This window comes from Giraffa tippelskirchi, chromosome 4 (assembly GCF_054371585.1).
Source record: "Giraffa tippelskirchi isolate mGirTip1 chromosome 4, T2T-mGirTip1v1.2.pri, whole genome shotgun sequence".
NCBI classification, from domain to species: domain Eukaryota; kingdom Metazoa; phylum Chordata; class Mammalia; order Artiodactyla; family Giraffidae; genus Giraffa; species Giraffa tippelskirchi.
Genome location: NC_137278.1, coordinates 10,216,327 through 10,239,017, shown reverse-complemented (window position 1 = coordinate 10,239,017; position 22,691 = coordinate 10,216,327). Strand labels below are relative to the sequence as shown.

The 22,691-nt window shown below is 36.9% G+C and overlaps 1 protein-coding gene across 7 annotated transcripts in view; it reads left to right on the top strand.

The window, feature by feature from the left end:
* The window catches only part of PBX3 (PBX homeobox 3), a 226,743-nt gene that overhangs the window by 40,174 nt on the left and 163,878 nt on the right, over positions 1-22,691 (top strand). The window contains exon 1 of one of the 7 annotated variants that reach the window (XM_081588527.1): positions 17,889-18,379. The exons of the other annotated variants lie outside the window; for them this stretch is intronic. The gene's annotated coding sequence lies outside the window, so the exon portion shown is untranslated. Of the gene's footprint in view, positions 1-17,888; positions 18,380-22,691 lie in introns of those variants that run through there. 7 annotated transcript variants of the gene reach the window in all.

Here is a 22,691-nt window from a genome sequence, read left to right as displayed (position 1 = left end):
GCTGGTGATGGACAGAGAGGCCTGGCGTGCTGCAATTCATGGGGTCGCAAAGAGTCGGACACGACTGAGCGACTGAACTGAACTGATTTAAAACCTTGGTTTAGTATGTTCAGTGTCTATGCTTCCTCAGGAACAATGTGGTTAATTTCTTCTGGAAAGGACCATACTTTCTTGTTTTTTTCCCCGAAGGATAGTACACCCCTGAGGTGTCAGGGGAGGCTAACCCCAAAGGGTAGGCCTACTTTCTTGTTTCTTTGATTGCTTTGTGATATTTTTGTTGTTGTTGTTGTTGAAAATTGAACATTTTGAATCACATGAAGTAGTGTCTCTGGAAATCATAAGCTGTTTTTTCCTCAAAGGGAGTAATTGGTGCTTGTTGTGGACTATGACTCTTGTTTATGTAGGGATTTTTACAAACTATTTTTTTAAAGTCCATATTTGTCGTTTATGTTCTCTGGAATCTCCTTTAGTTTGTGTTTAGCTGGTGTTTTGTTTTTGTTTTTTGCTGCACTGTGCAGCAAGAGGCATTCCTTAGGGATCAAACCTGTGTCCCATGCAGTGAATGCACAGAGCCCTAACCACTGGACCACCAGGTAATTTCCTCAGCTAGTGTTTTGATAGAAATTTTCTTTAATGCCAGGAGCCCCCAAAAAAGCAGAAAGAGGAAGCAGAGGAGGAGGAGAAAAGAATTTCCCAGTACTTACTAACTGTCTCTGCTTTGGGGGACTGCTTCATCTGTAAGCTAGGCTGTTTGCAGCTATGCCTTAGTCTTTACTCACTGCTTGTGCTAAGATTAGAGATCAACCAGAGGTGAAAACTTAGGTATTCTTAGACACATGAGAGCATGTGTCTTGCCCTTGACATTCACGTGACCTTCTGAATTCTAGTGTATGTGGTGCTTTTGAATGCCCTAATTTTTCAAGAAGTGTTCTCCCCTGCATTTTCTTCCAGGTTTTCAGTGCTCTATTGCTATTGTTTGCCTCAGCTATCATCTTTTGCCCCTGCAGGCAGAAGGGTTCTTTTTTTTTTTCTCCCCCTCTTTTTTTCTCACCTTTGTTTGTTTGTTTTTAAAGGAACGTCTCTTTTTGCACCATGAGTTAGATGAAAGAGATAAGCACCTTGCATCAGTCCTTCAGGCAGCATGTGAGTAAGTGAAAGTCGGTCACTCAGTCCTGTCAGCCTCTTTGCAACCCCATGGACTATACAGTCCCTGGAATTCTCTAGGCCAGAATACTGGAGTGAGTAGCCTTTCCCTTCTCCAGGGGATCTTCCCAACCCAGAGGTCGAACCCAGATCTCCCATATTGCAGGTGGATTCTAGACAGGTCAAAAAACCCCCAGTTCTCTGAGATTAAGATCTCTGCTTTCTCCAAAACTAGGGGACCATTGACCCATGCTAGGATCACGAACTGCTGTCTCTGAGACCACCTCTGAGCCAGGTTTGGAGATAGGACAAGGAAAAGTAAAATGCAGTGAAGTTTTCTACCGTTTTAAAGTTACCTGGATTTTTTTTTTTTTAATTTAGTGCTTGCTTGTTTGCTGTAAACTTTTGACTGTTTTAGAGTTCTGAAAAAATTGATTCTGACAGTTGAGTTTTGAGTATGTTGAGTTTGTGGTGCCTTTGGGAAGGCCCTGTTACATGGTCTATAGGCAGTTAGATATAAGAGTGCATCTTTCTTTCTTAGGGAGGAGATCTGAGCTATAGATAGGAATTGGGAGAAGGGAGTGACAGGATGAAATGGTTGAATGGCATCACTGACTCAGTGGACTTGAGTTTGAGCAAACATGGGGAGATAGTGAAGGACAGGGAAGCCTGGCATACTGCAGTCCCTGGGGTTACAAAGAATTGGACATGACTTAAATGACTGAACAATAACTATTATGGAAAATGTGTGAATGGTTAAGATAATCAGAGAGGGTCCAGGGAATGGAGGCAGAGAACTAATGGTTACAAAGTACAAGGAAAACCAGGGGTTTGTGGTTAAGTGAAAGCTGAGAAGGTAAAGTTGCAAAAGAGGAGAATGATGAACAGACAAAACTGAAACAAGGTAACCTTATCATTATTTCAATATAAAGGTGATATTTGAATGAAAAGAGGAAGTGAGAAAATGAGATGGATGATAATTAAAAGGTGATGCAAGGTAAACATAGATTGTAACACTAGTATATACTTGGGTTTTTTTCTTGGCAGATGGGAGAAAAGGATGGGGTGAAGTGGATTATGGGGCTCTGTTGTAAGAATAGTTAAAATGTTCAGCTTTATAATCCATTATGAGTAGGTAAGAGTTAAGGCAGAGGGATTTGAGGTTCAGATTGCCTCAGATGGAATAATAGGTGGAGTGCGAGAAAGGGACTGAGGAGGTTGGCAGAATAAGAGACTGTGGTCTAGAGTGAGGCATTTGAATTTAACTTCATAGATCAAGCAGTTCCAGGTGATGAATGATAAAGTCTAGGACTTGGCCTTAGGAGTTGATGAGTCAAAGTGAAATGGAGCTTAAGGTTATTGATTTTTAAGGTGGTCAAAGAACTGTAATGCTAAGATGTTGGTTGAATTTTTTATGTTCTTCTTGAAGCCAGCCTAATAGCATGATTTGGGATGGAGAGGAAGATTGAGCTTTGTGCCAACATTTTTAATGAATGTGGACAATTATTAATATTAGTTAATGAACAACAGTGGGTGCAGCTTTGCCAAGTTAATTTTTCTTAGATAATTAGTTGTTTCCTATGGAGATAAAGCTATGGTCAGTTTATTTGGAAATAAGCAGTTATTAAGTTAGGAAAATGAAACCCATATAAGCATTTTTCATACCATTACTTTATTCTGCAGACATTTACTGGATGCTTTCTATTGACCTTGGAGTTCCTTACAGCCAAGGGGCAAGACAATCATCTAAGTAGATCACTGATAGAGTGTGTTGTGTCAAAGTAGAGTAGTGGTCTCATGTGGGACATATCCCCAAATCCATTGGAATGGTCCAGAAACCATCAAAACATCTACGGAAAGGTATCCTTTTCACTGTATTTACTTTCTTTATAGTTTTTTAATGCAAAATATTTCAGACAATATAAAAAGGTTAGATAACATACCAACACCCATATACATAGCATTTATTTTAAGAAATAAGACATTACAGATGCAGTTGGAAGCTTCCTATGTATTCTTCCCTAATCCCACTCCCTTTCTCTTTTCCCCTTCCTGCCCACACTGAATTTGGTGTTCTTCATTCACAAGTTTTTTTTTTTAGTTGCATATTTTGAACCTTATAAAATTGTTTCATACTGTTCTTATCTTTCTGTGATATGCCTTTTTCCCATTCAACATTGATTTTTAAAATTTTTGACACAGATTCATTTAGCTCAAATTCATTTATTTTTCCTGCTGCATAGTTTTCCACTGTATGACTATTCTTTCTTAATTTTCGTGATGGTGAGTGCTTAAATTGCCCTATTTTTTCTTATCTTAAAGTGCTGTTATAAATGTTCCTTCCACATCTTTTTGAGCTGTTATCAGTTGTTGCACAAGCAATCAACTCACAACTTAGCAGCTTAAAACAGCAAATATTTATCATCTCACAGTTTCTGTGTGTTAAGCATCTAGGCAAAGCTTAACTGGGTGCCCCAGGGTTAGAATCTCTGACAAGATTAGAATCAGATGGCAGCAGATCCCCAGCCATCTCAAGGCCTGCCTGGGGGAAGATCTCCCTCCTTGCTTACTCACATGGCTGTTGGCAGGCCTCAAGTCCTCAATGACTGTTGCACAGAGATGTCTCCCTACATGGCCACCATAGGGCAGCTTATAGTTTGGCAGCTGGCTTCCAGCAGAGTGAATGAGAGAGAGAACCTAAGGTGGAAGCCACAGTGTATTTGTATTCTAATCTTAGAATTCCATCACGAATAACAGGAGGTGGGATCCTATGAGGCCTTTCTTAGAGGCTGCCTACCAAACTGGTTCATAGGGCACACATTGTCAACTTTACTAAAGATGCTATGAAATCTCTTCCTGAGGTGGCTGTTCTAATGTATACTTTCCTAAAAATAAGATTTTAACTTTACTAATGTTTAAAATAGGAAGTGGCATGGTGGTTTGTGTTAGAGGCTTCTTTGTTACTTTAATGTCTCTGCTTTTAAATATGCTATCTAGGTTGGCCATAACCTTTCTTCCAAGGAGTAAGCGTCTTTTAATTTCATGGCTGCAGTCACCATCAGCAGTGATTCTGGAGCCCAAAAAAGTAAAGTCTGACACTGTTTCCACTGTTCCCCCATCTATTTCCCATGGAGTGATGGGACCAGATGCCATGATCTTAGTTTTCTGAACGTTGAGCTTTAAGCCAACTTTTTCACTCTCTTCCTTCACCTTCATCAAGAGGCTCTTTAGTTCTTCTTCACTCTCTGCCATAAGGGTGGTGTCATCCGCATATCTGAGGTTATTGATATTTCTCCCGGCAATCTTGATTCCAGCTTGTGTTTCTTCCAGCCCAGCGTTTCTCATGATGTACTCTGCATATAAGTTAAATAAGCAGGGTGACAATACACAGCCTTGACGGACTCCTTTTCCTATTTGGAACCAGTCTGTTGTTCCATGTCCAGTTCTAACTGTTGCTTCCTGACTTGCATACGGGTTTCTCAAGAGACAGGTCAGATGGTCTGGTATTCCCATCTCTTTCAGAATTTTCCACAGTTTATTGTGATCCACACAGTCAAAGGCTTTGGCATAGTCAATAAAGCAGAAATAGATGTTTTTCTGGAACTCTCTTGCTTTTTCGATGATCCAGCAGATATTGGCAATTTGATCTCTGGTTCCTCTGCCTTCTCTAAAACCAGCTTGAACATCTGGAAGTTCACGGTTCACGTATTGCTGAAGCCTGGCTTGGAGAATTTTGAGCATTACTTTACTAGCATGTGAGATGAGTGCAATTGTGCGGTAGTTTGAGCATTCTTTGGCATTGCCTTTCTTTGGGATTGGAACAAAAACTGACCTTTTCCAGTCCTGTGGCCACTGCTGAGTTTTCCAAATTTGCTGGCATATCGAGTGCAGCACTTTCACAGCATCACCTTTGAGGATTTGAAATAGCTCAACTGGAATTCCATCACCTCCACTAGCTTTGTTCGTAGTGATGCTCTCCAATGCCCACTTGACTTCACATTCCAGGATGTCTGGCTCTAGGTGAGTGATCACACCATCGTGATTATCTGGGTCATGAAGATCTTTTTTGTACAGTTCTTCTGTGTATTCTTGCCACCTCTTCTTAATATCTTCTGCTTCTGTTAGGTGCATACCATTTCTGTCCTTTATTGAGCCCATCTTTGCATGAAATGTTCCTTTGGTATCTTTAATTTTCTTGAAGAGATCTCTAGTCTTTCCCAATCTGTTGTTTTCCTCTATTTCTTTGCACTGATCGCTGAGGAAGGCTTTCTTATCTCTCCTTGCTATTCTTTGGAACTTTGCATTCAGATGGGAATATCTTTCCTTTTCTCCTTTGCTTTTCGCTTCTCTTCTCTTCCCAGCTATCTGTAAGGCCTCCTCAGACAGCCATTTTGCTTTTTTGCATTTCTTTTCCATGGGGATTTTCTTGATCCCTGTCTCCTGTACAATGTCACGAACCTCTGTCCATAGTTTGTCAGGCACTCTATCAGATCTAGTCCCTTAAATCTATTTCTCACTTCCACTGTATAATCATAAGGGATTTGATTTAGGTCATACCTGAATGGTCTAGTGGTTTTCCCTACTTTCTTCAATTTAAGTCTCAATTTGGCAATAAGCAGTTCATGATCTGAGCCACAGTCTGCTCCTGGTGTTGTTTTTGCTGACTGTATAGAGCTTCTCCATCTTTGGCTGCAAAGGATATAATCAATGTGATTTCGGTGTTGACCATCTGGTGATGTCCACGTATAGAGTCTTCTCTTGTGTTGTTGGAATAGGGTGTTTGCTATTACCAGTGTGTTCTCGTGGCAAAACTCTATTAGCCTTTGCCCTGCTTCATTCTGTACTCCAAGGCCAAACTTGCCTGTTACACCAGGTGTTTCTTGACTTCCTACTTTTGCATTCCAGTCCCCTATAATGAAAAGGACATCTTTTTTGGGTGTTAGTTCTAGAAGGTCTTGTAGGGCTTCATAGAACTGTTCAACTTCAGCTTCTTCAGCGTTACTGGTCGGGGCATAGACTTTGCCAACAAAGTCCGTCTAGTCAAGGCTATGGTTTTTCCAGTGGTCATTTATGGATGTGAGAGTTGGATGGTGAAGAAAGCTGAGCGCCTCAGAATTGATGCTTTTGAACTGTGGTGTTGGAGAAGACTCTTGAGAGTCCCTTGGACTGCAAGGAGATCCAATCAGTCCATCCTAAAAGACATCAATCCTGGGTGTTCATTGGAAGGTCTGATGTTGAAGCTGAAACTCCAATACTTTGGCCACCTCATGCGAAGGGTTGACTCATTGGAAAAGACCCTAATGCTGGGTGGGATTGGGGGCGGGAGGAGAAGGGGACGACAGAGGATGAGATGGTTGGATGGCATCACTGACTCGATGAACATGGGTTTGGGTAGACTCCGGGAGCTGGTGATGGACAGAGAGGCCTGGCGTGCTGCTATTCATGGGGTCACAAAGAGTCGGACATGACTGAGCGACTGAACTGAACTGTTACTTTAAAGTATTTGTTATTGGGGAGAAATAATGGGAGTTCCAGGTTTGTTTTGATGTCTTGCCAGCTTGTGTTACTGGTTGGGAGCATTTGTATGTTATATTACTTAGAACTAACTTAATTAAATGCTTGTGAAATGGACGAGTTATCTAAGAAAGATCTGCAAGGAAACACATGGACTGACATAAGAGGAATGATGCAAGTGTGTGTTAAGAAAAAGGGAGAAATGGTACTTTTACTCTTAGTTCTAGCTCTTAGCTGTGCATGAGGGGAAATTAATTATGGTCTATAATGTTCGATGGGAAGTCAATGAAAAGATTAAAATCACAGAGGTGATTTTATAATTTAATTATAATCTTTAAACTTTTTATATACTTTATAATTTACCACTGTTTCAACAATAAACCTCACCTTAATTGTATACCATTGCATAAGATACTAGCTAATAATAGTAGTACATGTACATTTTATATATTTGTATATATGTTAAATACATACATATTGGCAGGGCTCCATGATTGATTTTGTAGACTATTTTATTTAGAATCCTAGAGGTATGAAAAGAACACTGGAATTAGGAGTAAGGAGGACAGAGCAAATGATTGCCTAGGAGTCATTGCCTAGAAGTTAGGAAAAGCTTCACAAAGGAAGTTGATTTTGAGCTCCGTCACAAAGGACAGAGAGGAGTCTAAATTGCAGAAAAAGAGTAAGAAGAACATTTTTGACAGAGGAAGCAGCATTTACAATGAAATAGATCCTTCATGGTATGACTGTTTGAAGGATGATAATTTTCTGAGATGGTTAGGATGAGGATTGTGGGGAGGTGAAGGAAGATGAGAATGGAGTTGGCCAGACATAGGTTCTGTATAGCTGGTGATCAGTTAGTGAGGACATTGGCATGATCCACTGAAACTAAGGGGTTTCTTAATTTTCTGATTGGAAATTGATAACTTGGGCACTACAGTATTGTCCTTTATGTCAAGACTTCAAAGGCCAGCCTTAGTTTATAGCTCCCAGTGATGGGGAACAATGGTTTACCATTGAGAATTTCAGACTGTTTTTTTTGTTTTTCATAAACAAAAAATTGAGATCAATTTTTTATTATTTTTATTTATAAGAATTATTGAGGTATAATTCACTTAAACTGTGTGTATTTAACAATTATAATTTGATAAGTTTTGATGTGTATATACATATGATTCTATCACTGTAATTAAGATAATGAACACCAAATTTTCTTTGTGCCTGTTAGATGAAGTTTTAAAAATTTGACACTATATTAAAAGAAATATTTGAAAAATGAAACAGTTCTTGTAGGGAATTTAGTGAGTGCTCACATTTTTAAAAGCTTTCTATTAGGAAGATCTAAAACACGTACAAACTAGAGAAAATATTGTAATAGACTTTCATGTACCTGTCACCTGACTTCACAGTGTGATAGGGTTTGAAATTTTTACTATAATGCTTATGGGCTTTCCAGGTGGTGCTGGTGATGAAGAACTCACCTGCCAATGCAGGTAGATGTAAGAGATGCAAGTTCGATCCCTGAGTTGGGAAGATCCTATGGAGGAGGTCACAGCAACCCATTCCAGTATTCTTGGAGAATCCGATGGACTGAGGAGCCTGGTGGGCTGTAGTCCATAGAGTCACACAGAATTGCCACAACTGAAGTGACTTAGCATGCACCCATAATGCTTTCTTACAAAAGTCTGTGTATATGAATTCTTCATTTTACAAATCAGGAAATTAAAACCTGGAGAAATTGAATAAAAGAAATTTAAAGTGTGGAAATGTTAGAGTGGCAGGAGATAAAAAACCATGTTTTTTTACTCCTGTGTTCGTGAGATACTTGCTACTCAAAAGTGTGCTCTATGGACTGCTAGGATGGCCATCACCTGAGAGCTTAGAACTGTAGGTTGTCATGCCCCACCCCCCAGACCTACTGAATCAGAAATTGTATTTTAACAAGTATTCCAGGTGATCACATACATGTTAAAGTTTGAGAAGCATAGTCCTAGGGCAGATTGCCTCTTTGGGCAACAACAAAATTTTAGAACTAAGAATGTTTCTTGAACTGAGGTAGGTAAAAGAAAAAAAAAAATGGAAAGCTGACTTTTAGTTACTGCTTAGTTTCTGTTATTGAATGATTGCTCATATAGTATTATGAGAAGATAATATTTTAGTTTTCCCTATGTCACCATTTTCAATTTATAACAAAAAAAGATTCTGAGGATAAAATAACAGATAAGTACTCTAAGCTATTATAATTACCCATTTATGCCTTTTGCTAGGGCTGTTTGGTCTGTGAAAAGGAAATAGAAGTCTTATGGATATTTTGTTGTTGTTGTTGTTATTGCTCTATAAATTGATAAAACAAAGCAAAACCCAGAGTCTCTCCCACCCTCTCATTCTAAAGATAGCAGTGTTGGGCAACCAGAAGGCAGAATTAACCACTGTTCAATGTGTATACCAAGGGAGGACCTCATGTTGTGTTCAATCTAGCTGGCTAGAAAACCCTTCCATTAGCCTCTTCCTAATGTTTGCACTGAATGAGGCATTACAGTTTGAAGGCAACACTGACTGAATTCAGTATTGATACATTCGCTTACCAACTTTTCTGCCTCCGGCAGAACAGTCTTACTAATGGCAGTGTACAGAAAGCAGCCACTAGATTCATACTCACTCTAAAGGAAATCTTGTGATGTTGCTTCTTTGGCTATATCCCCTATATGTACAAGCCCCATTATAATTCTGTTCTTTGTGCCTGTGCTCCAGAAGCATTTTCTAGATGATAGTTACTTGTTGATGAAAACCCTTTTGGTATGGTCCCAGGTAAAAACCTGTGCAGGATTGAAATGTGTTCTGAGGTGTATTATGTTGTAATAAGATATAAGTATCTTAACAAAGAGAAAATATCAGTGTTGTTCTTCTGATATGTAATGTTTTCACATATAGCACCTAGCTAGTGTTATCTTCAAACCTGTATGGAGAATGATTTGGCAGCTGAAAAAATGTTTAGATTCAGAATTAAGGAAAAGAGGTTTGGTATTCCTTTTTACTGCTGTTGTGTTCTTTCGGATGGAAGCATATGCTCTAGAGTTAACCAGTAAAATAAATAATTCCAGTTATATTAAATCCTTTAGCCCTCAGAGCCTTGTATTTATATGTACTCATACAGTCATATACAGCATGTAAACTACCATGATTGCCATAAAGAAACCCATGTATCAGATCCAGTAGTATGTTAACAGGGGGCTTTACCCAGTGGAATTATTCACTGGCATTGATACTGTGAGACTATAGACTGTTAATAACAATATAATTTCTATTTTTAATGCTAATGGAAATTTAAAAAATAAACTTTAAAAAATGTAAAATAAACCTATATGAAATCATAAAGCAATTAAAAACTGATTAGCTGAAGTGCTCTCACTTTTAAGCATTATATTTGAGCTTATGAGAGATATGAAAACATGGCATTTGTACATATAGTGAGCAGTTGTTGAAAGTTTGCATCTTCACTATTTTTAACATGAAATACTGAGAGTCTTCTTGCATATTCTGGATTGTCTTAACTTCAGCTTTGATTCTTAAGCTGTAAAGTCCAGTTTGTGCTTCTGTAATGTTCTAAATGTTCATTTTGTTTTACTTGTGGTTATATAGTTAGTAATATATAGTGAAAATATGGTTAGTGTGGGAATAACTCAAATTAAAATAGGCAGCTGGACTTGGCACATATTCATTTCCCTGCCCAGGGTTAGAGTCCATAGCCACAGATAGTGGAACTTCACCTTTCTCTCCTGGTATGTTAGCTTTACTGATGGTTTGAAGCCATAGCAGTTAATATGCCTTAGCCTTTGCTTTTACAGACGAGAAATGGATCTTATACTTATATCACCAGGTTTCAAAACTATTTACACTAAGTGGGGTGGTTTACTACCTCAGGGGTAGTGCATTAAGCCTATTGCTCTTGAGAATCCATTTTCATCTCTTCTCACCAATTGATGAGACAGACATGACAAGCCTTTAAAGTTGAGTGGAAATTTTCTGTGGGGTGGGCTGCTGTATTAAATTGTTCCTTACCGCCACCATGGATGTTGTAAAGACTTGTGAGTGGGTATCCTATGGCTAAGAAAAGAGATATATTGTTTGTGGTTGGGAGGCTGTAAGGTCTAATATATAGGGAATAGTTTTCTTCCTATCTGCCTGTTATTTCCTTCTTTAAATCATAACTTGAGTCCATCTATTCCAAAGAGATTTTCTTGATTAACCAACAGCAGAAAGCATTAGTCAAATTCTTAATTGTGTGTAATGCTGTGAGAGGCTTTGTTTAAAGAGAATTGAATAGTTATTTTATGTACAATTTCTAATTTGCATCAGTACATTCTTATGTTTAGGTTTACTATATTTAAAAGTTTAGATTTAGTGTGTTTACATTGAGTGTTGTTTACAAATGACAGAGATTACCTAATTAATACGGTAACCCCCCCAATAATTCTTAGTTGAAAACCTCCTATTACCATTATGCTAACAACCATTCATTTGCCTCTTATTTCTGCTCATATTTTTAATTAATAGAATTACAATAATATAGTGACTAAGAAAAATGTTACAAGATATTAATATTTAATGTAAAAAGAAAAATTCATAAAATAAGCCTTGAAATGAAATAACCAACACATTAAAGAGGCTGGATTCTACTTTCTGGGCTTAGAATAAAATGTAGAGTTTTGTCATGAGTCAGAAGTTTCCAGTAACATCTAAATTACTTATTCAATAAATATTTTTTTAACAAGATCTCCTTTACCTGCTGGAATTAGTTACATGCTCTAAATGACACACCAAAGACACAAGAATTCCTTCTGGTTGAACTTTTCTCTCATTAAAGTTACTTTAGTTTCCAGAATGTCCTCCTTTAGAATTTGTTAATAGCTCATGGATTTGGTTTGTTAGTTACTTTACCTCTACTCAAGGTGAGTTATTTAATTTTTAGAAAATCAGATCAGCACACTTAACCACGTTTGTAAAGATCAGGAATTCTTAAGGAGAATTTAATATGCTTTCTTTTCCAGTTGTAGGTATGTAAGAGATCACAAACAAAGCATTAAGATAAAAACAGTAACAAAATTTTTCTGTAGAATCAAGAAATGCTCTTCCAAAATACACATCCAGGCGTGAGGTAGCTTTATTTATCACACACTTGAAGAGAAATAGCAGCTAATTTCACTTTTGTTGGCTCTGCTGCTGATTCACAGATTTCTGTGTGACTTTTCACAATATATTTCTGGGGAACAAAGTTCATTGTAGTCTAAATGCAAACATATGTTTCTGTATATTAAACAAGCATTTTAATACATTATTATTATTTGAGCTAATAACAAATAGTCATCTGTCAGTGAACTAAAAAGGTACAAAGTTCACAGTAATTCTTAGATAGCTTAGTAATTACCCAGACAGCTTGTTAGAAAAGCTGTTTAAATCTAGAATTATGAAATACACTGATGGCTCTTTTACTCCCATGGAGTTTCAAAAGATTATTAATACATTTTTCTATAATTATACACAAGTTCTCAAAGTCTTCATTAGTGAAATTTATATTCTAAGCCAGAATTGATATCACTTATAAATTGCACTAACTTCTTGCTCCCCCAACCATCCCCTTGGTGTTAAAGTTAGCACTTTGTGTCTTTCCCTTCTCTTATTCCCCTCTCCGCATTTCTTTCAAAACAAACAAAACCAAAACAAAACAAAACCCCTCAGAACAGTGTGGCGGTCATTTATATTTGATTTGTTTTTCAACCGATAGTTCCCAAATAAATTTCTTTGGGTTCTGGAAACTTCTTGAGGGTAGAGGGTATGAAGGGACGGAAGAGATGAAAAAATTAGCTCCACAAAAACAGAAACTTTAATACTTTTTCTTCATTTTCTAATTATCGTTCTCTTATATCATGCCTTTATGTGTTCTGGCAATACATAAATACGAATTTACCATGGCAGCTGTGGTAGTTAATAGATTCTTAAAAGTCATGTTTGGATATAACTAAACAAATAGCTTTTTGTTCCTTTCTAATGAAATTAACTGTCATCTTAAGGAAAAAAACAAACCCCAAATTATTTAACTAGATTATTATAAAGAAGATATACATTTGTAATGCTTTAGTATTAACTTTAATAAATGACTATTGGGGGGACTATTGGTGGTCCAGTGGTTAGGACGCTGTCCTTCCACTGTAGGGGACATGGGTTGGATCCCTTGTTGGGAAACTTAGATCCCACAAGCCTTGTGGTATAGCCAGGAAAAAAGAATGACTATTGAAACTCACTTTACTCTTCTAAGGTTTTATTTCCATTCCTAAAAATACTTAATTGAATATATTTACATTTAGGTTTTTTATTTCCTAAGTTATTTCCAGTTGTTTATCTGATGCTACACATCTCTATCCTGATATTAAATCACCTTTTGGCCCCAACTTACATGTTTTGATTATTTCTTTGTTTTTCTCTTATTAAGACAATACATTTTAGATCATGATGCAAAACGTAGCTGACCAGAAGGAACATTAATTAAAAAAATAAAGGAGTTGTTCTGCCCTAGGAGGGGCTTGTAACGTTCACATTACTACTTAAATGTGAACATTTTTCCCCTCTAAAATATTGTTTCACTACCTGCAATCTGTTTTCCTTACTGAGTCATCTTGAAGCGTTATAGGGTAGGCAAGATTTTCTTTTCCTGGGCATGGATATAATTAGATGCGTACATGTAGGGTAGACTGAGTGTTAGCAGATAATTCTCCATTTTGAAAGGCATATATAATCAAGTTTATAAGATAGGATAAAAGTGTCATGAGCTAGAAATTAGTAGTAATTTTCTGTGTGTTTATAACATCTTTGACCCATAGAAGTGAGTTTTCACATCTTTTTATATCATGGAGAATTATACTCATTACATTCAATTTTGTCTAATGTTTATCACTTTATTTTCTAGGATGTATACATTCAGTTTATTTTTCTTGATTCCTTCTTGGAAGGCAAATCTTCACAAATCACGTAATTCCATTGTTTCAGTGATATTTATTATTATTGTCATTGTTAGCTCCAATTACTGTTACAACAGTAATAGCAATTATAGTACTAAATGCTGCAAGATATTTGAGGTTAAAGCTGTAATAATAGACCACCAGATCTTAACAACATGGTATTTGGTTTCTGTTTTAACAATAGACTCAGTGATGTTTACTGATAGATCTATTCCACTTCAAAGAAGTGTCACAGAAATTTATATTGAAAAGATAAATAAGGGGTGATACCAATAAAAGAGCTTGGACATGCAGATAATGAGAAAGAGCTAAATTAAGCTGTTTACAGGTTCCTATTAATATCTCCAGTTCCTCATGGAATGAAGTAGGGTATAAATAGTTACTTAGGTGAATCCTTTGGTGGTATATATTCTGCTAAGAAACTCTTGACAAGTCTTGTATTGTAATGTTGATCCAGAAAGCAATCCTTTAATGTATAGTCTTATAACCTGAAGTATTAATAATATGTTCTAGAAGTTAATTATGCCAGTAAAACACATTTTTATTTGTATACCGATTTAGTAACTTACTACATGGAAAACTCTAGAAGTTGGTGTATCTGTTATTCTAAGCACAAGTCTGTTAACCAGCACCACCCCAGTGCCTCTGTGAGACAAACTGGTGGAAATGGCTGCTGCTATTGGAGAATGGTTCTCTCCTGGGGAAATTTTTTTTTCTAGTTTCATGGGATGTTTAATAGTAGTAATCATTTCAGCATGTAAGTTTTATCCTTTCTTTCATTTAAAGATTTTAGCAGAAACACTAATCTGAGCACCAGGAATTAATATAGGCATTCAGTGAATATTTGTTGAATTAAATTTACACAGCTCCTTCTATTTCCTTTTGAGCTAGATAAAATAAATTTTGCATATATTAATATTAGATTAATATAAACAATAAAATACTTTGAATGTGTTTCTATTTTAAAGTACCTCTCTGTTTGCATCCTTCCAACATTTTTTTCCAGGCTTCAGAATGCTGAATTAGGCTGCTGTCTTCAGTCAGCAAAATTCCGTTGGTGTATCTGTCTACACGAGATACAGCACTTTATTCTAGCGTAAGAAGAATTTTCAAATCGTTCTATTTTTCCTGCCTACAATTCTGCCTCCTTATTTAAATTTATTTTTTTTCTAAAATGTATTTTATTGAAGTATAGTTGATTTACAATGTTGTGTTAATTTCTGCTGTTCAGCAAAATGATTCTGTCTCACATATACACATATATGCATATATATACATATTCCTTTCCATTGTGGTTTATTATAAGATATTGAATATAGTTCCCTGTGCTATACAGTGGAACCTTGTTGTTTATGCTGCCTCCTTTTTTTAAATGCAGTTTTGAGAATAGCCAAGTAAAAGGATTTCCTTTGAAAATGAGTGTATGATCGCCAAACTGATTTATTTAGTTGTGTTGATATATTTAGTTGAGCATTGATTTATTTCTTACCATAGTTTTCTCTACTATTAACAAAAGACCATAAAAATTACAAACATGAAAGTAACTGCTATTCCTGATAAAGGTTTGTTGCAGAAATTTCTCTCCTCAAAATTAGTGATGTATATTACTGTGTAATATGTTTTCTTATATTCCATCTCTTTATATTTGAAAATATAAAGAGCATTTTCCCTTATAGCAGGCATGTGTTCTTTCAAATGACTTCTTTTGAGCTCACATACCCTTCTTTTTTTTAAAGTTTTGTTTTCTCTCATCCTCCCTTTCTATCTGTTTATCTATACACATATATAAAATATACTAAGGGACAGAGATATAAATGAATATGCTTAATCAGAGTGTTTTCTTCTGAACTATATGTAAGTTGTGATGTGATGCTCTGTTGACACTGAAAACTTCAGTGTATATTTCCTAAAGACAAAGATACTCTTTTATAACTATAATATCAGTATTAAAATCAGGAAATTAACAGTGGTATAATATTTTTTATCTAATCTGTAGGCCTTATTCAAATTTCATCAGTTTTCCCACCAATGTTTTTTACAGTAAAAGGAAAAAAAATTATTGTTCAGCCTTCAAAATAGGAATGTGAATTTGCACATGAAGTTGCAGCAGGTGGGCTCAGTAGTTGCAGTTCTTGGATTCTAGATAGAGCACAGGCTCAGTAGTTGTGGCACATGGGCTTAGTTGCTCCTCGGCATGTAGCATCTTCCTAGACTGGGGATTGAACCATGTCCCCTGCATTGGCAGCTGGATTCTTACCACTGAACCACCAGGAAAGCCCTCCATTTAATCTTGGAATCTCCTCTGCTAAGTGATGATTCATTCTAGTTTACTTATTTGAGAAAATCTTGATACCAATTTGTGTGCCAGGCACTGTGCTAGCAATAAATAAATCAGTTAGTGAAAATGAAAGTTGCTCAGTCATGTCAGACTCTTTGTGACCCTATGGACTATACAGTCCATGGAATTCTGCAGGCAAGAATACTGGAGTGGATAGCCTTTCCCTTCTCCAGGGGGTCTTCCCGACCCAGGGATTGAACTGGAGTCTACTGCATTGCAGGTGGATTCTTTATCAACTGAGCCATCAGAGAAGCCTATAAATCAGATAATCTGCTTCTTAACTGAGTTTTTGTATGCTTCTGGGGAAATAGACAAAATCAAAGTAAATGAATGATTGAATGAGATGCTATACATGAAATGAACAGAATGATGAAAGAGATACTAGATGAGAGCACTTTAGATAGATTAGTCAAAGAAGATATTTTTGAAGTGGTATCATTTGACTGAGACTGGGATAGTTAGAATGAGCAGGCTTCAAAAGAGCCAGGAGAAAAGCATTCTAGGAATAAGGAACAACAAATGTGTAGGCCTGAGTGTGGGAAAGGATTTACTGTATTTGAGGAACAGAATGGATGCATGGGTGACTGGAGCGTAATGTGTGAGGAGGGAAGAGTGGTGGTAGTGAGGTTGGGAGATGAATAGGAGCAAGATCACACAGGGCTTCTGGGCCTAGTGAAGAATTTGAATTTTATTCCAAAGAATGGTGGGAAGCCTGTGAAGAGTTCTAAAGGCATGACTTTTGGTAAGATTCTTAAACCTCTCTAAACCTCAAGTTCCTAGTCTAAAATGTTTAATAGTGTGTTACCTACCTTAGGGTTGTTGTGAGGCTTACATGATCAAATTAATTTATCAGTGTCTAATTAGTTCTTAATAAATATATATGCTAGATTATTATTATTAGAAATTTTTTTATTGTAGGGCAGGGATAGTTCATCAGACTGTTCTCATTATTAAATATCCTTCAATACTATCTAGTTCTGTGCTTATCAGTTGAGTTTTTGCTTATTAATTTGATATCTCAAGTATCTTGATACATGATAGAATGAAGCTCCCTGAGTATGAAATATTAGTATGTTGAGAGAGACATTTCTTTTTTAAAATAATGAATACATTTCTGTTCTGCTTTATATATCAGTGTTTTATACATTGAGTTATTAAGTCTCATTTCTGGGTATGTAAATAAAGTCTACTTATGTATCAAGTCTAGATAAAGTACAGATATACATAAAGTACTTTCCTGACCTTCAAGACAAAATGGGAGATTCTGAATGGTAATAAATCACTATATGCATATGGTATTTACTTTCAAGCCTTGTTTTGGTAGTCTACTATTATAACATTTTTCCAGTGGAAAATCTAAACAGCTGTTGTTTGACAGAATCCTAAGTAGTTAGAATCCTGAAATCCTAAGAATCCTAAGTTACTTTCTGCAACTTTAAAGTTACAATCCATTTTCATTGTTCATGAAAGTTATGTTCCATAACGTCTCCTTGAACACTAAATTAGGGAATTCTGAACCATTGCTCCTAAGGAAAATATAGGGTTAGATTCCCGTGAATCTCTGGTCATACCTTTTTCAAATCCATCAGTACATAACTTTGTTGTATGTGTATTTCTGTTTAAAAATCCCTATTTAATACATATTGTCAATTCATTAATGTTGAACTCATGGCCAACAAGACTATGACTCTTGCCTAAATAAAATTTTTTAAAAAATTTATTTATTTATTTATGGCTGTGCTGGGTCTTTGTTGTTGCACGGGCTTTTCTCTAGTTGCTGCAAGTGGAGGCTACTCTCTAGTTGTGGTACGTGGGCTTCTCATTGTGATGCTTCTCTTGTTGCAGAGCATTGAGTCTAGGGTGCGTGCACTTCAGTAGTTGTAGCATGTGGGCTCAGCAGATGCGGCTCCCATGCTCTAGAGCACAGGCACGCAGGCTTAGTTGCTTTGTGGTTATGGAATCTTCCCATATAAGGCATAGAACCCATGTCTCCTGAATTGACAGGTGGACTCTTTATCACTCAGCTACCAGGGAAGCCCTAAAACTTTTCTGATACATATATTTTCTCTGTAAAGCTCCTCACATTCTTCTCCTACTTAGGAACACTATTCAGCATTTTAGGACTTTGGTTGGGAGTCATTTAAAATAACGAAATCACCAACAGAAAGCAAAAAAATGTGAAAACATGGCGCTAAGTAAATGCAAAAAGGACTTTTGCTGAAACAAGAAGACAGAACATTGCCCTGTTCAACCTCAGCTGAGAACATGCACATCTGGCAGCTCAAAATTTTCTCCACTCTGCACATATGCATATCTGCAAATGATTGCTGATGTACCTGAGGATTGATTTTGGGGTTACAAGTAAATTTTAGTAAGTAGGTAATTCACAACTGCAGATTGATTTTAATTATTTTACTTTTGAGAGGCACTTCATTTAAATTTTATTTTTTGAATGGGAGGATGTGGTACAGACTGACATTTGATTAGTTATTTTTGTATTATTTTTTGTCTTGATACTGATTTGTTTTTGGGAAAAAAAAATCCTGTGGTCCTAGCTATTTTCTTTGTAGTTGTTTGCTTCTATAATGCAACTGTACTTCTGAGGATAATCTAAGTTCTTCATATTCTTGAAGACAATTACCATCTCAATTAAAAAACAAGGAAAAAGGCAAATATAGTTTTATCTGTAACCTCAGACTAGGGAAAGATCTCTTTTAACCATAACACAAAAATCACATCTAAAACAAAAAGATTGAATCAGTTACATTAAAATGAAGAATATAAACCATAAAGAAAACGAAAGTATAAGCCTCAGGGTAGGAGAAGATACTGCAATGTAGATCATTGTAATTAATATTAGGATATATATATTTGTTTGTGTGTATATATATATATAAAGAATTCCTTCATTTTATTAAGAAAAAGACAACTAAATAGAGAAATGGACAAAAAACTTGGTTACTTTATGAAAGAAGAATTGTAAAAGATACAGTTAGTTCTGTTGTAATACTTGTTTTGATGATCATATGCATTCCCTAATCATCACTTCCTTCTCTTTGCTTTTATAAAGCTTTCCACCTTTTTAGTGTTTGTCTCTCAGAGGCAGTACTCTATACTAACTTACTATTGACTGATATTAGGTTAATGTTTTACAGTTCTCAAGGGATTTATAATTTAAAAGACAATTTGTTCAAAGAATATATTTTATGATGTAACTTTCAGCAGGTGGGCAGGAATGAGTAGATACACGCATTGTGTGTGTGTGTGTGTGATGGTGGAGGAGAAAGTAAGTAGCCCTTTATAGTATCCAGTAAACCATACATGTAACCTTCTTAACTTGTAAGGTCTGTGATCTTCATCCTCACTATGCCTAAGTGTTTTCTTGTGTTAAGTAGACCTCTTAGGCCAATTTTCAGTGATCTTAGACTATAGTGGGCTTTTTGGATTTTTAAAAAATATGTAGTTACTCAGCTTTTTGAATGGCTGTCCTATATGGGGGAAAATCCTACTTTTGGTTCTGTACTCCCAAGCCAGAAGATAGTTTCTTTATCTTTATTGTAACCAGTGCTCAGGCATGTGATTCAGACTCACACAATCAGATGCAGTTACTTGAGTTTCAGAGAGAGAAGTGTGAAGAACATGGTACAGTGTAGAATCTGTTCCTAATGAAGGGAGAGCTGGCATAGAGACTACCTTCATGGGTAGCAAATGGTGGAGGGTGTAACATGGCAGAATCCTCTGCTGCCAAGATGTGAGCCGTGGATCTGCTGCCTAGTAGCAGTCATGAATGAGGATTTGGGTGGTGTTGTTGCAGTTTACATAGGCATCAGGCCCTCTTGGGAATTCTATAAGCTCCATAATATCTTTCCTTAATCCCTCTTCTACTTAAACTAGCTAGCATTGCCTCCACCTCTTTATTGATTCCTTAGACTCTTGCTTCATTTCAGTTCACTTCAGTCACTCAGTCGTGTCCGACTCTTTGTGACCCCATGGACTGCAGCACCCGAGGCTTCCCTGTCCATCACCAACTCCTGGAGCTTGCTCAAACTTATGTCCATTGAGTCGGTGATGCCATCCAACCATCTCATCCTGTGTTGTTCCCTTCTTCTGCCAGCAATCTTTCCCAGCATCAGGGTCTTTTCTAATGAGTCGGCTCTTTGCATCAGGTGGCCAAAGTGTTGGAGCTTCAGCTTCAGCATCAATCCTTCCAATGAATATTTAGGGTTGATTTCCTTTAGGATTGACTAATTTGATCTCCTTGCTGTCCAAGAGACTCTGAAGAGTCTTCTCCAACACCACAGTTCAAAAGCATCAATTCTTTGGTGCTCTGCTTTCTTTATGGTTCAACTCTCACATCCATACATGACTACTGGAAAAAACATAGCTTTGACTAGATGGGCCTTTGTTGGGAAGGTAATGTCTCTGCTTTTTAATATGCTGTCTAGGTTGGTCATAGCTTTTCTTCCAAGAAGCATCTTTTAATTTCATGGCCGCAGTCACCATCTGCAGTGATTTTGGAGCCGCCTAAAATAAAGTCTGTCACTGTTTGTACTGTTTCCCCATCTATTTGCCATGAAGTGATGGGACTGATGCCATGATCTAAGTTTTTTTGAATGTTGAGTTTTTAAGACCCTTGCTTAGCTGGTGGCTAAATCATTGTTCAGATGATAAATGTGAGATCCAAATCTTAGGTTTTCTAGAGAAGTTCTGTCCAGTAGCTTCTTAATTAATTGACCATTTAAAGTTAGATATGTTTTATGATCTATTGAAAGCATAAGAAAATTAGTATTGAAATGAACAGCCATGTCCCATACTCAGCTTTGTCAAAGTAATACATGTAGTCATATTTGCTTCAGATTTTTTAAAGGAGTAAAACATTACAGATATAGCCTAATTACATGACTCTTTTAATTGACTGTTTTTGCTTTATTCTTTTCCACATACAAACTTAAAGAGTTTCACATTCTATTATTTCAGTGAGTATCAGCATACATTTTTGTCTCATCAGAGTCCAGTTACTTAGTCTCTTAACCTTCTAATCAGTACAAGTACAAGGCTTGCTGGCTTTCAGTCATCCCTCCTACCCCTGTCAACCTATGTTGGTTGCAAATAATGAAAACCCCAACTATGATTGTTTGATCAAATCACAATTTCTTTTTCCTATATAGCAAGAGGCTCAGAGAATACAATTTCGTGAGCAACTCATGAATGTTAGAACCATTGTCTCTGTAGTTTTCATGGTCAGTGAGAGCCCTTCAAGCTGTCTTCTGTATTCTGTTGACATGAATTCATTATTCTTTGAGTGGTTCCTTACATTCTGATGCAACCAGATATTCCAATCTCAGCTTGTATTTTTTTTGCCCCCAACCCTGGAATCAGCCATATTCTCTACATGTCCCTGGTTTCTTTTTGTGGAGAATGGCATTTAGAATCCAAGAATTGCAAACAAGCATGCTCACTGTTAGTGAGTGTGGATGCTCCTAAGTCCCCAAAGTCCTAAAGAATACACACACACAGACAGACACAACATATATACATACATACACACACTTTCAGGAGAATTTTAAATCCCTGTCTATAAACCATGAATCCATTTCAGCACAACAAAGTTATAATTTTTTCCTGTTCCATGTTTGTGGCTCCCTTCTTTGACAGTGAGAAACCTGGCTCCTGTTAATTCAATATATGTCATTATTAGAAGATCAGTCCTCCCTGATTATAACTAACTTCCTGTCACTGTTTGCCTCTTCTCCGCAGTCTTATGCCTTCACCCTCTGCTGGGATGACCTTCTTACCCTTCTGAGGCTCTATCTAGTACCCTAGAATAGCTCACTGCTCCCTCAACCCCATGAACGTTCTCTTCACCCTGTTCAGGCTCCCACAGCCCACACTAGGCCACCACTGATGTCTATGAAGATATTCTCCAAGGTCTCCTTTGGGATCTGCCAGCCCTGTGTTAGCTGTGCTTCCTTCCCCACCTCCCTCCAGACATCTGCCTTACTCACCCCTGCCTAGTGGCTTTGGACTGATTTTTTTTCCCTTCCTTCCCTTCTTTTGTTTCACTGATACAGGTCTTCTATCTCTAAGGATATCACTGAGGATATTTTAGATTTTCTTTTTTTTCCCATTAAGTTTTCATCTGCTACCAGGATTGTTTTTTCTTCTGGATTATATATTTTTCTGTTTATTTTAGTCTGTCCTCAAATGTCTGGTGACCCCTATCTTTTCATTCATTTAGTCCCATGATTTAAACATTAATATACTGATTTTTCCCAAATTTATATCACCATCTTGAGCTTCTCTCCTGAGTTCTGGACTCATCCAATTTCCTCCTGAATGCCTCCACTTGGATATCTAATAAGGGAGTCTAAGATCAGCCTGTGCAAAATGGAATTCTTGATTTTCCTCTGTAAACTTTTTCTTCTTCATTTTAATATAGGCCAACATCACTCATCTGGTAGCTTAAGGCAGAAACTCTGAAGTAACCATTGATTTTTCTTTTTCTTTTATAGCTCATATTCACTCCATGAGCAACATCAGTTGGCCCTTTAATTAGAATCTAAAAGGGCCAAGAAACAAACATATCACAGTATTAGTGTGCACAACTAGTATCCAGGTCTCCACTCCAGTACCATTCTTCACTAAAAGAACTGAGCACCTTGGAGAAATGGATGATTCCAGGG